General features: G+C 42.9%; 1 protein-coding gene across 3 annotated transcripts in view; it reads right to left on the bottom strand.

Annotated features, from left to right (window-relative positions):
• NfI (Nuclear factor I) overlaps nucleotides 1-11,054 on the bottom strand; it is a 45,854-nt gene extending 34,800 nt beyond the window's left edge. For 2 of the 3 annotated variants that reach the window (XM_065219350.1, XM_065219348.1), the window contains exon 1: nucleotides 10,410-11,054. The gene's annotated coding sequence lies outside the window, so the exon portion shown is untranslated. The remainder of the gene's footprint in view (nucleotides 1-10,409) is intronic. The other variant, XM_065219349.1, reaches the window with a different exon arrangement.
• Between the last annotated feature and the right edge of the window lie 7,008 nt (nucleotides 11,055-18,062).

Genomic DNA, 18,062 nt, shown 5'->3' with positions numbered 1-18,062 from the left:
CAACATAAAAAACATTCCAATCTGAATCAATATTTATATTTCGGACCGGGGACGAAGTGTAGATGCCGGAAATTGATTTCTGTCCTTACAGTATGGATATTTTAAGAACGAAGATGATTTGTAAATTACAGAAACAATATTCGCCATCATTTTTAAATCCAAGATGGCGCCTTCCGGTTACATTTTAATTGAGAAATATTGTTGAATACCCTTCAACATTGGTATTTTTGGAACCGAGGTGACGTCTAGAGACCGGAAATCGATGTCTGACGCCATCTTGCAATCCAAGATCAAATCTGGGGGACATTATGAAATACCCTTATATTGGTATTTCTGGAATCGGAGCGACGTCTAAAGACCAGACATCCATGTCCGACGCCATTTTGAAATCCAAGATGGCGGCTTCCTGGTATAAACAATGTGGGAAACATTGTCAAATACACTTCAATATGGGTATTTTTGGAATCATTATGACGTCTAGATACCGGAAATCGAAGTCCAAAGCTATTTTGCAATCCAAGATACACCTTCCAGTTGTATAAAATCTAAAAAACATTGTCAACTACCCTTGGGGTCTTCCAAACTCCAACTGTAGGCAAGTATAATCAGCAAGCAACAACTGCTCTGTCTGAAAAATTCTTGGTTTCCAGAGTGCCATTGTATATGTCTGCTCCTCGACAATTGTGGTCTGCAGATAACATTAACAGTATACCAGCCCCACCATACCAGAAGCCGAGACGCTCCACAGAAAATTCACCGGAAGAAGCATCCAGATCCTCTGATCTAGTCCTGCCGAAGATTGACGACTTACACCATTATGATGAATCAAATTCTGTTTGTTTACTGGGACGCACTGCCGTTGGCAACATGGAAGCCCCCAAGCCCCCCGCCACAGTCGAGCCATTGCCACCAGCGACCTGCAGCCGTCCCGGCCCTGTGTGCGGGCCTGGTGAAGGGGTCTTCCAACCACTCGTTTACGGCAAGTATGAACTCGTCCATGTGAATTCAACTGTTGATCCACCACTTGGTTTCAGTTCATCTTCGCTTATGGCCACCACTTCGAGCCTTTCTACGCCAGGCGAACTTTCGCTGCCTGATAGTACACAGTTCTCTCGTTCGGATCCTGGACAAGTTATTATTGACACGGCTCGCACCGGACCCTCAAGCGGTTTACGAGTCTATATCAGAACACCAGGGGGCTAAATTGGACGATGTTTATCTGGCTGCGCTTGACGGGGAATATGACGTTTATGTATTCACGGAAACTTGGCTCGATGGGAGGATCAATTCAGTGCAACTGTTGGGTGACTCTTTTACTGTCTACAGATTAGACCGTAATTCATCCAACAGCATTCGTACTCGCGGTGGTGGTGTCCTCATCGCTGTTTCCAACGCATTCGCCTCCTGCGTAATCTCCAACGAACTATTTACTACAGTTGAAGCGGTTTGGGTTAAGGTCAGCCTCACTTCGCGGAACATCCTCATTGGAGCGGTGTATATTCCCCCTGAACGTCGACATGACTGCACCACAATGCAGCTTCATCTGGATGCTACAGAATTTGCATCGTCCATGGCTGATATAAAGGATGTGCTTCTTCTGCTTGGTGATTTTAATCAGCCTGGGCTTAGCTGGTCACCCTCAGGCCAGGGTTATGCGTTTCCAGATCCGATTACATCTTCAACTACTCCTGCCAGCCGCTTGCTTGTTGATGGCACGGCTTTTCATGGACTGAGCCATATAAACCTTGTTCCCAATTTCCAGTCTCGTTTTCTTGACTTGGTTTTTGTTAGCGAAAGTGCACTTCTGGACTGTGTCGTCGCTGAAGCGCCTGATGTCATCGTTCCTCTTGACAATTTCCACCCTGCTTTGGATATATCTATCGCGAACGGATCTAAAATTAATTTTGATGAAACCATGACTGCCACTCGGCCCAATTTCCGGAAGACCGATTTCCGTTTGCTGAGGCGTTCCTTGTCCCGGATCAACTGGAACGTGTTGAATGACCTTGATACCGATACAGCAGCCGCTCGCTATAATAGCCTTTTGCGCGACTGTGTTTGTGCTTCAGTACCGAAGTGCCAACCTCCAAGAAAACCACCTTGGTCTAACACTACTCTCCGCAACCTGAAACGAGTGCGATCTAGAGCTCTCCGTGCTCTAATTCATCGACGATGTACCCTTACCAAGCGACATTTTTCAATTGCCAGCAATGATTATCGCCACTACAACAAGCTTCTTTACAAGAGGTATGTAATTCGTACTCAGCATAATCTGCAATGCCACCCCAAGGGATTCTGGTCGTTTGTGAATACGAAGAGGAAGGAAACTGGACTGCCATTAAAAATGTTTCTCGGCAATGACGTAGCATTGACAACTGAGGACAAATGCAGCCTATTTGCCAGGCACTTCTTAAGCGTCTTCTCGAATGACTCCCCATCGCAAGCAGAAATTGAGCGAGCCGTCCGTGATGTGCCAACCGACGTCGTAAACATGGATGTTTTTGCCGTAGATGTACAAATGGTTCTCTCTGTGATGAGTAAAACCAAATCATCATATTCAGCTGCTCCGTTGTCCTTGCTATTCAACCTGTCACTTCGTCGACAGAAATTTCCCGCACTATGGAAACGCTCTACTATGATCCCTGTTTTCAAGAAAGGAGACAAACGCAATGTGGAAAACAACCTCGCTTGGGGTTGAATCTAAGTTGTTTGAGTCGCTGATAAATGAGAGATTGTTTGCTTCCTACAAGCTACATGTCAACATGGTTCCATGGCCGCTCCGTGGAAACTAATCTCGTCAGCTTTACGTCGTTCTGTATGGAAAATTTATGCAAGAAACTTCAAGTGGATGCCATCTACACTGATCTTAATGATGCGTTTAATAGAGTTGTGCACGACGTTCTGCAAGCAAAGCTTGAAAAAAATGGATGTTCTGTTTCCTTCTGCAGCTGGCTTAGATCGTACCTCATGCAACGTGAAGCTACTGTATGCATCGGAAACTACTCATCGTACTGTTTCTCGAACAGATCAGGAGTTCCACAGGGTAGCACTTTGGGACCACTGCTCTTCTCTTTATTTGTGAACGATGTAACGTGTATTCTACTACGTGGAGGTAAATTGGTTTTTGCCGGTGACTTGAAGATTTATCTAGTCGATCGAGGCGTCGTTTAGAACTACAAAACCTTCTTGAAATCTTTAATGATTGGTGTGAACGTAATTTTATGGTCCTGTGCGTCTCAAAGTGCTGCGTAATTAGTTTCCGTCGAACTAGGACTGCCGTTTTGTTTGATTATAACCTTGCTGGGACTGCAGTGCAACGTGTCGATCACGTTAAAGACCTCAGTGTCATGTTGGATGAAAAGCTCACATACACTCGCCACTTCTCAACCACGATCGACAAAGCTAATCGTTAGCTTGGATTCATGTTCAAGATATCTAAGGAATTTCGTGATCCTCTGTGTTTTAAAGCCCTTTACTGTTCATTGGTACGCTCACTACTGGAATTCGCGTGTGTTGTCTGGAATCCCTACCAAGCAGTATGGAGTGGACGATTCGAAGCTGTTCAACGCAAATTCGTCAGATACGCACTGCGCTATCTTCCATGGAGTGACCCGCTGAATTTACCACCGTATGCTGACCGCTGTCGTTTACTGGGTTTGGATACTCTTGCTAAGCGACGAAACATATCGCAGGTCGTCTTCGTTGCTAAAGTTTTGCTCGCCGAATATGATGTTCCTGAGTTACTGGCCAAAATTAATCTGTATGCTCCTGCCCGAACACTCCGTCCGAGAACCTTGCTACATGAAGTAGTACATGCAACCAACTATGCTGCAAACAGTTCCTTTGTCGCCATGATTCATCAATTCAACGAAGCTTCTGACCTATTTGACTTTGACATCAATGCCTCCAGGTTTCGTCATCGTTTGCTGTCGGCCAATTTTTAATTTTTAATGAGTGACTACATTTAGATTTAAGTGTTTCATTGAGACTATCAAGTCAGATGGACTATAATAATAATAAATAAATATAGTCATTTTTGGAATCGTGGTCAAGCATGGAAAATTATTTGCATTAATTTCGTGCATTCATTTACATTCATTTGCCTCTAACTTTTTTCATCAACAGAATTCAATTCAAACAGCAAAATAATGTATAGAGATTTTGTAGGTTTTGTTATTAGCTACAACTTTTGTTAAACAACTCAAATCCGTATCTCTCATGCATGATGAACCAGAGTGAACAGAAGCTACTACTGGTTTTCAATGAATGTATTTTAGATTCACTGAAAAACAGTAACAAGTTCCACACGCTCTAATTCGTGATGCATAAGAGATACAGATTTGAGTTATGGGCAAACGTTGTAGCTAATAATAAAACCTTCTAAAGCTCTATACATCATTTTGCGGAATGCTGTTGACGAAAAAGTTAGAGGAAAATTAATGTAAATGAGTGCATGAAATGAATGTAAATGATTTTCCATGGCTGCTTGCAGCACGGCAAAAAGAGTCAATGTGTCGTCAAATGAGACCCCTCTCAAACCGGTTGTCCAATCAGGAGCTAGAGTAGCGTATTTAGGTAGACTTCGAAATCCGAACATAGCTAGCGTAGGGATTGTAGGGGGATTTCACTGCTCGCATCTCTACGAAATTGGTCTAGGTAGCCAAGACCACAAGACCAATACTATTACAGCGGCTACTCTACCACAAAAGGCACAATTCACCCTGAACGTGATCCGGTATATGTGACCTGGTGAGATATCGTACGATCGATCGTACGATCCCTTTTGCAAGCATGGGACCAGGAATGCTATATATGATCGTCCGGCCCACAAGGACGGTCTCTTATACCTGGAATAGCGAGAAGATCAAGTCGGTGAATATTTGGTGAAATTGTGCTGACAAAGTCCAAACTTCATTTTCAAATTCACGTGTTTAAAGTTAATAAGATTTGCTTTAGCAAATAGTGGTTTGGTTCACAAACAGTTATTACGGTTCGCGGAAAGTGATTTCGGCGTAACTTGTAAGGCGCCAACGTTGAGGCCAGTAGTGGAGTGAGAGGTCGCAAACCGGTCCAGACGTTAGAAGTCGGCACACAGACCATCCGTGAAGTTAGCCGACCGGTATTGCAAGGTATCGCAAGTGTGAACTAAACCGAAAATAATTCCTCTTGAAGAAAGTGTGCACACGAACGCTATCCAGGTTTGCCAAAGGTCATCCATCAACATACGGCCATCCACCGTGAAGATCTCCTCCGACCGAAGTCGGAACCGGAAGCAGTAGTAGCAGGACTTCCCCCAGGCCGGTTGGGACCCGGTGAAGCTCAGCACAGCAGACGTCGACCGGTGGAGAACCGATGCGGTGCAGCCTCCGACGGTACCGTGGTGACGGTATCACGACCAGCAGCAGGAGCAGCAACGAGTACAGTGAGTCCGTTCTTGTTTTTTTTTTATTCTCAAAGTAAATTTCCAATAAATTTTGGAGTTAAATATTTGAAAATAGTTAGTTAGTTAGTTAGTTTGCTTTCCGCAAATTTTTGCTTTCAATACTTTTCTTGTGTGCACCGAAAATTGATTTCCGCTTGGTTCGCTTTCGGCAGCAAAAGGGACAGGTGAGTTTCCACGAGTGCGTTTGGTCGACCCTGAGAATTATTAAAGAGGTGAATTAGCTCGGCTGGCTAGTGAAGACGTCAGCGCCAAATACGGTGGGAAGTCTTCATTACTTACAGCCTATACGATGCTGGATCCCCCGGAGGTTTTTCTGGTTACGGCAGCTATCTTTCAAGATCAAGATAACCTAAAATCACAGGCACCAATATAACAAGCCATCATCACCACGGAAATCACCCGTAATAGTCGACCAATATCAGCTGTAATTTTCGATTCCCAAAATTAAAAGATCAAAATCATTGAAAATCACAGGGTTAGAAGATATGGGGTCTGGGACGAAATTTAAGTCAGCATTCCGGATGAAATTAAAATGGTGCGTTTCAATCCAAGATGGCTTCCACAAATCCAAGATGGTGAACCAATGGTGAATTCCAAAATGGCAATTTCATACTTCTACGCATCGAGTTTATTCCGTAGATACTCACATTGCATGGGTTTAGATGCATATTCGCTGTCCAGAGGCCGTCATATTGGATTTTGGTCCGCCATCTTGAATTTCCAAAATGGCAGTGGATGTCAATTTTTCACTTCTACTCATCGAGCCTATTCCTTAGATACCCATATTGCATGGGTTTAGATGCAAATTCCCTGTCCTTATTTTTCACTTCTACTCATCGAGCCCATTTCGTAGATACCCATATTGCATGGATTTAGATGCAAATTCGCTATCTGGAGGTCACCATATTGGATTTTGGCCGCCATCTTGAATTTCCAAAATGGCAGTGGATGTCAATTTTTCACTTCTACTCATCGAGTCTATTCCTTAGATATAGGATTTTGGTCTGCCATCTTGGATTACAAAACGGCGGTGGATGTTGATTTTCTGCTTCTGCTCATCAAGCCCATTCCGTTGATACCCATATTGCATGGGTTTAGTTGCATATTCGCTGTCCTGAGGCCATCATATTGGATTTTGGTTCGCCATCTTGGATTTCAAACTGGCGGTGGATGTCAATTTTTCACTTCTACTCATCGAGTCCATTCCTTAGATACCCATATTGCATGGGTGCAGATGCAAATTCGCTATCCGGAGGCCGCCATATTGGATTTTAGTCCACCATCTTGGATTCCAAATTGGCGGCGGATGTCAATTTCACACTTTACCCATATTGCATGGGTTTAGATGCATATTCGCCGTTCCTAGATTACCATATTGGATTTTGGTCGGCCATCTTGAATTCCAAAATGGCGGTGGATGTCAATTTTTCACTTCTATTCATCGAGCCTATTCCTTAGATACCCATATTTCATGGGTTTAGATGCAAATTCGCTGTCCGGAGGCCACCATATTGGATTTTGGTGCGCTATCATGGATTCCAAAACGGCGGCGGATGTTGATTTTCTGCTTCTGCTCATCAAGCCCATTCCGTAGATACCCATATTGCATGGGTTTAGATGCATATTCGCTGTCCGGAGGCCACCATATTGGATTTTGGTCCGCCATCTTGAATTTCCAAAATGGCAGTGGATGTCAATTTTTTACTTCTACTCATCGAGCCTATTCCTTAGATACTCATATTGCATGGGTTTAGATGCAAATTCCCTGTCCGTATTTGTCACTTCTACTCATCGAGCCTATTCCTTAGATACCCATATTGCATGGGTTTAGAAGCAACTTCGCTGTCCGGAGGCCACAATATTAGATTTTGGTCCGCCATCTTGGATTCTAAAGTGGTGGCGGATGTCAATTTTACACTTCTACTCATCGAGTCCATTCCGTAGATACCCATATTGCATAAGTCTAGAGGCATATTCGCTGTCCGGAGGCCGCCATATAGGATTTCGGACCGCCATCTTGTATTCAAAAATGGCGGTGGATGTTAATTTTCCGCTTCTGCTCATCAAGCCCATTCCGTAGATACCTATATTGCATGGGTTTAGATGCAAATTCGCTGTCCGGAGGCCACCATATTAAATTTTGTACCGCCATCTTGGATTTGTGAAATCCATCTTGGGTTGAAATCCACCATTTTAATTTCATCCGGAATGCTGTCTTGAATTTCGGCATGTCCCAGACTCTAGAATTTAACATGTCTTCTAATCCTGTGATTTTCGATGATTTCGTGGTTGATATTGATGCTGGTTGATTTTGGGAATCGAAAATCACAGCTGATATTGCTCGAAAATCACGGGTGATTTTTGTGGTGATGTTCAGGTGATATTGATCTTCAAAGATAGCTGATTTTCTTATCTTGATTTTAGACACCACTGTCTGCTTTACTCTTGTTCAGCAATCTTCAATAAAAGGCGTATTTTTCTGGATAAGGAGCTGGTAGAACCCTTTGATAGTTGGAATGCAGGTCCCAGTCAAGTAGTACTATGCATTCGAAATGTAATACCTGGCTGGGAAAATGCTTTTGGTCAGTCTATTTCGGTCGCTTCACAAAATAGTGATACGCAATACTGTTAAAGCTGCGGAGACGAGCCAGCCAACGGCTAAAAGTCTCCTTAATAAAGATATAAAAAAAAAAAAAAAATACTGTTAAAGTTATGGGGGAAATGCCGGCTTCGGCAATACCTTAACCTATTATCTTCAGGGGGTAAACAAAGTCCTAGAGCATTCAAATTTGACCAATAGATGCTCTGAAACACAATGTATCCAAATGCCAAAATTGAGCTCTCAAGGAAATTGTTTTCCCCCTTGACTATAATAGGTTAAGGTATTGCCGAAGCCAAATTTTCCCCTATAAAAATGGGGAATATATCACAATAGATGACAGTAATGATAAATATACCCACCACGAAAAAAAAAAGGTTTATTGATTTTTCCCGGTTCTCCCATTGAATTCCCGGGTTTCTCCCGGTTTTCCCGGATATTTTTTTAATTTCCCTGTTAATTCCCGTTCTGATCAATTGATTTTTTTGACACCCATTTCGAGCGACTCCGCACCACGTATCGTAGGACCAGTGTTGGAAAATATCAAAAAATCAAATCTCACCAATTCAACAAGCAAGCATCAAGCTACGAATATCAAGCTAACAAAACTCACCAAACCGTGGTGAGTTTGAGTTTCATGATTTTAACTTTACATCCGAACGCTGGCAGCAGTAGCTTCGTGTCTGCCATCGGAGAGGAGTAAAGAGCGATAGCAAACGATACTTTCTCTTTCTAAAAAAAAAACGATGTGCAGCGGAATCATTTTTGAGTCGAGTCAACTCTCAGCTTCGATTTTACATGTTGTGAGTAGTCTCGCAATATCAAAGGAGCTGTTGTAACATCAATATCAAGTATGATATTTTTTTCAATATTGAAAGCGTACACGGCCAGTGAGATCAACCTAAATTTGAGTTCAGTTTTCTCATAAATCGACAAAATTGCAGGAACTCAGCGATGAGTAAATTTGACTGAAATTTTACTCATAGTTGAGTTCCTGCACTTTTTGCGATTATGAGTAATCTGAACTCAAAATTGGGTTGATCTACACGGTCAATGGTGCATGAGAGCGGAAAAATATCAGATGTCCATTGCTATGCAAAAATCGTTAGGCGAATGTTTGTTACCGTGCAACATTCATTGCCAACATTGGAATTGAAAATTTACACAAATTCCATCCACTCAAAAAATTTAGCACTCAACTACCTACTACCGTTTCCCTCCATTCAACGACCTACCCCATTCACCTGGGAATGCATCATCGCCGTCGTACACCGAGCAGCAAGCAGCTAAAGAATCCAGAACATTTCCCTCAGAACGGAGCCAAGTCACTTTCATTCATCACATTCCTTATTTCCTGGCCAGCGTCCCAACCTTCGTCTCACCGTGGTCCCCTCACCCCCTTCCTGCAACCAATCATCACCTCAGAGCCAGACTTTTCATTCATTCATTCATGATAACACAGTCTTGGCAAAGTTCTAAAATAGTACTACGCTCCGCTACTACTACTGCTGCTGCTGCTACCGGTTTGTGTAGTTACCATACTACTTTTGGCGTTGGCTCTTGGCTCTTTGCTCTTGGCGCTGCCGGGTAAAACCGGCAGGTAGGCCAAAACCGAATCGCGACAGCGAAAGTGTCTATTTTCGAGCCAACAACTTGACTGCGGCCGATTCCGTGGAAAAGCCCGGCCTGGTGACACCTCAGCAGTCTCAGTCAGTGCCAACTAGACCAAAGCAGTACGCAACGATGACGACGACCGACAACACACCACAGCAGTCCATGATTCTGCGAAACTTTGCTTCATGTCTTCCTTCCTTTTATTTTATTTTTTTTTTCGTTTCGATTTGGCTCGAAGAAAGCGTCTTTTAGAAAATTCTTGGCACGAAACTAAGTATTTTGTATGTTTTGATACAACATGTTGATCGTCGTCATCACGGGATCCCGCGGCCAGCTGTGGCCGGTTCTGTTTACATTCGATTTGTGTACATTCGATCGGTGGCATAATTTGAGCAAAATTTTCCCGAAATTCGGAAAATAATTTCATACAGCTCGAAAAGGAAATGGATCAAGAACCCTGTCAAAAGCGCATGGTTGTTTTGCGTTACTGCACACACTGCACGGTGCACCGATAGAAGGGGACTGGTTATGTGCGGAGGACGGCGAACGAGAGAGAGAGGAAAAATCTGGGCCTCTTTCGTAATCACACAGAGCTAGAGCAGCGAAGAATTTTATTTTTCATCACAACAACCACCCGCTTTTCCGAGCGCATTCGCTCGCCCCCCGGTACTGTTGTTGATAAGAGCTGATAATATGGAGAAGGGCCGCATTCCACTGCCAACCCTTCCCCCAGTATGCACCATGTTTACGTACTCGTTTCTGGACGTTCGGCAGGAATTTTCTCGATATCTGACACAATAAATCAACCACTGACACTGGCAAGGATCAATGCGAAAATGGGAAAATCCTTGAAGAAAAACTTGGATTCTCTGTCCGGGAATTTTCCACTCTTCAAGCGATCCGGGGCTCAACGACACAGCAAATTCAGACTAATCACATAAGGCTACTAGTAACGTTAACAACTGAACAAAACTCTACCGAAAACTTAAAAAACTTCACAGTCTAGACACATTAATCACAGCACACATTGGATGAACACCATCAGGGTAGAAGACTACTGTGTTGGAGTTTGTTCTTTCCTAGTTTCCTTTGCACGCACTGTCGAGTGACAACTCTAGATCTCGATCCCAGCAACAAACACTGGCTTGCTTAGGTGGCCGTACTCATCCTGAACTGAAGATAGTTGGTAACCTTCCACTCGCGAAGGTTTCAACGAATTTCCATTCACAGCCTACTACTGCTTAAATACTCGCGAAATTCCGACAGAGAAGACAGATTAGAAGGGAAAATTTCAGACGAGAAATTATATCAAAATAAAAACCGAACGAGAGGAAAAAGAGGTGTGCGTGTCGCCTGCCGTGCACTAAAGTGTCGCCACCGTGGTCGACGTCGGATCGAGAAAACGCAAGCAAAGTGCACGAGACGACAGCTGCTGCGGCAGGGCGAAATTGCAGCTGAGCTCGCGTGAAAAGTGCACGGATTTTCTCGCTTCTGACTTTTGTTTGAGCCTCGATGAAGGCGACGCGGGATGCTGTGCAAACCACGGTCGGATGCTGCGGAAAATTTTCGCCCCAAATGCAAGGGTGGGCGATTTGAAAGGCGTTCAAAATGGACGTTGGGAAATTTGCTCGTATCGTCTTTGCTTTCGCTTCATTTTGTGGGATTTTCGTTCACTGCGGGTAAGAATAATAAGAAAAATTTCTGACACCAAAATACCCTCCAAATCTCGATTAGAGCCGTATTTCCGGAGATAAATCGATTTAAAGATTTCCATACCCACCAGCCTGATAAAATGTGGGTTGGGACATTTTATTAGGAAAAAAATTAAAGGGTTGTGTCCTAGACACGACCGCAGTATGACGTAGAACCACACAAAGTTGATGTTTTTCATGCATTTTTGACTATTATACTTTATCTTAAAATTTTCAAGTATTTCAATGTTTCGGTTATGGTTGATTCAAAACAATTTACACATTTTTCTTGACAAATATCCATGTGAAATTCCACATGATTTTCATTTGACCACACATAAACAGAATCCACTCAGAAGTACACACAAAGATGAATACTAAGATGAAACTGTCGGAAGAAAACTTTCTATTTTAGTGTCCTCTTTCACGGTTCCTTTCATCCAATAAATACCCCTCGTATTCAAGGTAATTTTGTGGTTTTGCTGCCCCTTTGGCAGAGATGAAATCTCGCCTAACTTTTCAAAAGGTCCTATCTAACATTTCACTCTTTTTGAGAAAAACGAGGTTGAAGATTGACAATATCTTTTTTGATAAGATTTTAAACCAAATCAACTTTTGATATTTTTAAGACCTTTAATAGTAAAATGCGATAGGAAAATTGAAAGTGAAATTATAATCTACCCGTTTCAAACATTTTTTTTTCTATGAAAACGTGAAAATTTTTACATAGGACATTTTGCTCTTGTCAGGTGTACATTGGACATGTTATATAGGACGTTTTGTTATAATCACAGTTACATAGGTCATTTATGTTTTCAACATGATTTGTTTGTTTTTAAGCATTATGAGTGCATAATTTAAGTTATACGAGAGGCATTCCACGAAGGTTCGCAAATCGATCCTGACCGATCATTTCCAATTACGCTGAAACTTTGCACAGTTGTTCCTTTTTAGTAAAGGCGCCATTTTGTGCTCTCAGTTTTTCATATTGAATTACGACTACTTTTTGAAAAGGGTCTGTGTAAAAATAGTACTAATGAGTTTAAAAATATATATTGCCGAAACGCTTTGTTCGATTGATTTGGGGTCTAGAGCAAAGTTGTAGATATTATTTTGGCAATTGTGTAAAAAATATACACTGTAAAAAAATTCGTTTGCATCAATGAAAAAAAATATATTTATTATTAAAAAAGTTAATTTCTAATAAAATTTTCGTTTTAAGCCTCATTGAAGCTCATAATGTTTGCTACTAACTGGCAAAGTTTGGTGATGGTAAACTCAAAAACCAAAAAGTTATGGTTTTTTGAATATTTCACGATTTTTACATTTTCATTAAAAACACATTTTTTTAATCGTGTATATTTTTTCAAGAATTGCATTTTAATTTTGCAAAACTTTTCCGAAGACACCATAGCAATCAAGCAAGCCGTTTTTGCAATGTATTAAAATGTTTATTTCATTAGTGTTTTTCTACACAGGCCCTATTGAAAAGTTAGGATTCATTACATCTGATACCATGAAAAGGTAACGTTACTAACAAAACTAAAAAATTCATTTGATGAATATTGAGCTAGAACTAAATAAAAGTGAAATGATGCTCAAACTAGCGATTAATTTTCTTTTTTATTCATTGTCTTCAATTTTGCATAGTTGTATCAGTGATCTTAACGGTAATAAGTCAAATACTCAACACTGTAGTAGTGAACACCAAAAACATCTGTCTGTACCTAATGTAGAAATTATACCTATCGATCTGATACTAAAATGAGTTTGAATGGTGAAAACAAGCAGTTGATCACAAAGATTGCTTTTTACCGCATACATCTTAAAAAGTTATCATAGGAAATAAGTGTAACACCATTTGGTTAAAAGGTAAGCATAACCTTCAGTTGTATTTCAATGAAATCAAAAATGCAATAAAATGTACTTTTTGAGAAATTAATTTTTTTAATAAGAAGTATATTTTTTTCATTGAAACAAACGAATTTTTTACAGTGTATATTTTTAACATTATTGCCAAAATAATATCTACAACTTTGCTCAAGACACCAAATTAATCGAACAAAACGTTTCAGCAATATAAATTTTTTTAACTCATTAGTACTATTTTTACACAGGCCCTGTTAGAAAAGTAGTCGTGATTCAATTTGAAGAACTGATAACACAAATTGGCATCTTTACTAAAAAAGAACAACTGTGGAAATTTTCATCAAAATCGGAGCCGACAAATTAAAAATTAAAAAATTCGTCAATCTGTAGAGAATTGCTCACGAGTTAAACGAACAATATGAGTATTGGACAATGCATCAACTTTTTTTTAACGGTATATCGCAACACTGCCCACAGATTGTTTTGGTCGATCGTTGGTGATCGCGTAAGCTGCTTTTTATTTGATAACAGTGTTATTTTAGGGGCTGTTCACTAACTACGTAGACAGCTTTTCGGTATGCTTGAAACCCCTCCCCATGCGTAGACAATTGTCCATATAAACATTTTAACATTTGTATGGGCCGTGGATAATTGTCATTGATAATTGGTTAGGAGAGGTTGTTGAGGGGTGGGGAGATTGTTGTGAAGGGGGAGGGAGAGAGGTTGTTGTGAAAGGAGGAGGGGGTTTACATCATTACATTTCCTCATTGTGGTCACGCCGTGATCCACCTTTAGCCGCTGATTTGGTCCTACTTACTGCAGGACCAAGTGCCACGCCGTCCGAAGCGACAATGAGCAAATGCAGTTAGCAGTTAAATGATCTTTATTTCTTGTGTTTGTGTGGTTTACATGTATGAATTTTTCAAGTGACACAGATGCGTCTTTTCAACTTTAGTACAGTGAGATTTTAATTATTATTTACAGTTTCTAGTCCTATCAGGCCTATTTTAAAGTATGACCACCTTGGTGGGATTGGTATGATTTGAATTGGAAAAAGGAGTCTACTTATAACTACTATTTACAACTACAACTAACCTACAACTACTATATACACCTAACCTACTATATACAAATTGCTTATCAAAGCATGTTCTGATAAATTACATTTTTGTGCAAATTTAGTCTTAATTTCGTTAATTTTGGAATCTATTTTGGCAATGCCTGCCTCTTCATGTAAATTTGTTATTCTAGTGTCGAAAGGACGATCAAGAACCATCCTCAGCACTCTATTCTGAGCGACCTGAATTTTGTTCCTGTGAGTCTGTGCACATGATTCCCACACCGGAGCTGCGTAGAGGATCGCAGGTGCTATGATTTGTTTGTAGACGGCCAGTTTGTTCACCCTTGAGAGGCGGGATCTGCGGCAAATCAGCGGATACAGACACCTAACCAAGGTAGAACACTTGACTACAGTTTTCTCTACATGCGAACGGAAGAGGAGCTTTTCATCGATCAACATCCCGAGATAGGTTACTTCGGCGGACCACTCAACCCTTGTGCCATCCATGATTACAGTACAAGATGGAGCCGGTTTCAGTTTGGGCGATTGCCGATGGAGGAACATGATCGCTTGTGTTTTGGAGGCATTGATTTTGATTTTCCACGTGGTGGCATAATCAGCAAAGGCGTTAAGGCATCGTTGAAGTTTGTTCGTTATTTCGCGAGGCATCCTTCCTTTGACGGCTATTGCGGTATCATCTGCGAACAGGAAGAACACGCAACCGTCTCCAAGGGGAGGAATGTCGGAAGTATAAATGCTGTAAAGCAAGGGGCCCAGCAGACTGCCTTGCGGCACTCCTGCTGGGATGGAAAACGTGTCGGAAAGACAACCATTCAACGATACCTTAAGGTTCAATTTACTTTGATGCTTTTTGGAAAATTTCAAAAGCAGTTTTTTCCAACGCATTATTTCAGATTGCAAAAAGCTCGCACTATTCGATTCCTTTTGATATTTTACACAAAATGACGCGAGCTTTTTGCAATCTAAAATAAGGCGTCGAAAAAAACTGCTTTTGAACTTTTCAAAAATGCATCAAAGTAAATTGAACCTTAAACGACCTTTGCTGAAGGTAGTTACGGGTGATTTTAACCAGATGTAATGGGAAGTTGAAGTTAGAAAGCTTGTACACAAGTCCGTCATGCCAAACATTGTCAAATGCCTTTTCAACGTCTAACAAGGCCATGGCTGTGGACTTGGATACAGCTTTGTTACTTCGGATGTTATTCATCACCCGTACTAGCTGATGATTGGTAGAGTGCCCCTTTCTGAATCCAAACTGTTCCGGAAGGAGAATGTTGCTTTCCTCCACAAACTTGAGCAAACGATTGAGAATGAGTTTCTCGAACAATTTGCTCAGCGCTGAAAGGAGGCTGATTGGTCTGTAGCTTGAAGACAATGTTGGATCCTTACCGGGTTTGCGGATTGGTATGATTTTTGCTACTTTCCAGATGCTTGGAAAGTAGTGCAGTTCCAAACATCTGTTGAAGATAGCGGTTAGAAGAGACTGCACTTTCATGCTGAGTCTCTTCAAGATCAAGTTGAATATACCGTCAAACCCGGGAGCCTTCATGTTCTTGGTGCATTTCAGCGCTGAGCAAATCTGTTGTACTGTAATCATATCCGCCGGAGGCACGACACAAGGGGAGGCATCTAGGTTTTGAACGCATTGCGCAACCTGATCTTCGAGCGGACTTTGGATATTCGAGCCAAGCAAATGCGATGAAGCGACATGCTCGCCGATCGCATTTGCTTTCTCCTGTGGGGTGATTAAAAGCCGATCGTCATCATTTTCGACTTTGAGAGGTGGAATGGGTTTGGGATGAGTTTTCAGGACCTTGGCTACCTTCCAGAATGGTCTGGAGCGGTCGTGCAGATTCTGGACAACACGCCCGAAACTTTCATTTCGGAGTTAGTCCATTCTGGAAGCAATCTGTCTGTTCAGATCAGCCATTTCACGTTTTTTGCCCAGATCTCCAGTCCTCTGAAACTGGCGTCTACGAACATTTCTCAGACGAATCAAAAGTTGGGTGTGGGAATCAATGGCAATAAACTTACCCCTCACAGGAACTCGTCGGACGCACGCCTCGTCAGCCACGGTTATGGCTTGGTGGAGTCCCTCCAACGCTCGGTCGATATCCTCCACGGTGTCAAGCGGCGGGTTGTCGATGATGTACCTGTCTACCACGCGTCCAAACTGGGCCCAGTTTACGCGATGGTAGTCCTTGCGCAGGCTTGAAGCAGGAGCCACGTTGCAGCCCAGTTCAGCCACCACCGGTTGGTGGTCGGAGCTGAGTTCGTTCAAGGCTACCGGCTTGGACAAGCCGATATTTGTCAGGAATAGGTCTAGCGTCGATGGGTTGCCCGCCGGTGAGATGAATGTTGGTTCATCCGAAAACCAAACGGAGTACAGCCCATGCTGTGAGTGGTCGAACAGGAGACGACCGTTCTGGTTCTGCTGGTAGTTCCGCCAGGCCTCATGGCGAGCATTCAGATCTCCTCCAACTACGAAGCGGGAACCGGTACGGGTGATGGTGGACAGGTCCTTCTTAAATTTAGCCGCTAGTCCACTGCTGGCGGCACACTGTCGAGGGCAGTAGACGGCGATGAACTGGACGTATCCAGTCGACGACTCCACCTCCACACCAAGGGCCTCGATGATAGAGGTGCGGATATGGGACAGAGTGTGGTAATTTATTCCTTTTTTGACGACGACCGCAACACCACCCCCCCTGGAGCTGGTGCGATCAAGCCGGATAATGTTGTGGTCAGGCAACCAGAAGCTGTCGCCGGACTTTAGATGGGTCTCGGTTAGAAGGCCCACGTCGATGCTGTGCTTGCGGAGGAAGTCGGCAAGCTCAATCTTTTTTGCTCTTACAGAGCAAGCATTCCAGGTGACGATAGTTAGCGGTTTAGACGCCATACTGGATGATGAACTTACCGAGCACTTGAATCTGTTCGGGCTTATTGCGGCACTTACGAAGAGCACCGGACATGTTGACGAAAATTTCCATCAGTTCATCCGCTGAGAACAGATCGGGGTTGTTGTTTTGCCCTGTTGGTTGTCTCCAGAATCCAGGGGGGGATGGAGAGCTTTGGCCAGCAGAATCACCGGAAGCTTCTTGAGGGGGGGCGGGTTGCACCCGCGAATTCGCTTGCCTTTGCTGGGGAGCACGAAGAGGCGGAAAATCCTCCGTCCTGAATGCTGGGGTTTTGTCCTTCTTGCGTCCTGGTTGATTGTTGCTTGACGCCTGCTTTCGGATGCGTTTGAAGTCCTCGCGTTTGGAGCACTGTCTGTCAGAACGTTGATGTGCACCACCACAGTTAGCGCATTTTATCGCCACGGCTCCATCCGCAGGGCAGTTGGAAGTGGCGTGTTCTTGAGCGCAGTTGCTGCAGCGTGGCTTGATGTTGTAGTTGCGGGTACCGTGTCCAAAATTAAGGCACCTCTGACACTGCGTTACGTCACGATGACCGCCACGGTATGGCTCCCACCGTACGATGATGGAGTAGATCGATCGGATGGCTTGTAGCGCATTGAGCGTCACCGTCCCTTTCTGGAAGTGCACCAGGAAAAGACAATCCGGGTACGTCTTCACGTTCTCATCTCTCCTTGTCATTCGGAAGACAGCGATTGGGGCTAGCTTGTACCGGTTGATTTCGGCTTCGACCATCTTGGGGTCGAAGTTTGGTAGACCCCTGATGACTACCTTGAAGGGCTTCTCACCGGGGATGTCGTGCGTGAAGAATTCCGCCTTGGTATCCTTCAGATATTTCACGGCCACTTCG

The sequence above is a fragment of the Ochlerotatus camptorhynchus genome, unplaced genomic scaffold (genome assembly GCF_037179485.1).
Source record: "Ochlerotatus camptorhynchus isolate MF236.1 unplaced genomic scaffold, CSIRO-AGI_Acam_v1.1 ptg000102l, whole genome shotgun sequence".
Lineage (NCBI taxonomy): Eukaryota > Metazoa > Arthropoda > Insecta > Diptera > Culicidae > Ochlerotatus > Ochlerotatus camptorhynchus.
The sequence above is the reverse complement of the archived record's forward strand: the minus strand, read 5'-3'. Positions and strand labels throughout refer to the sequence as shown.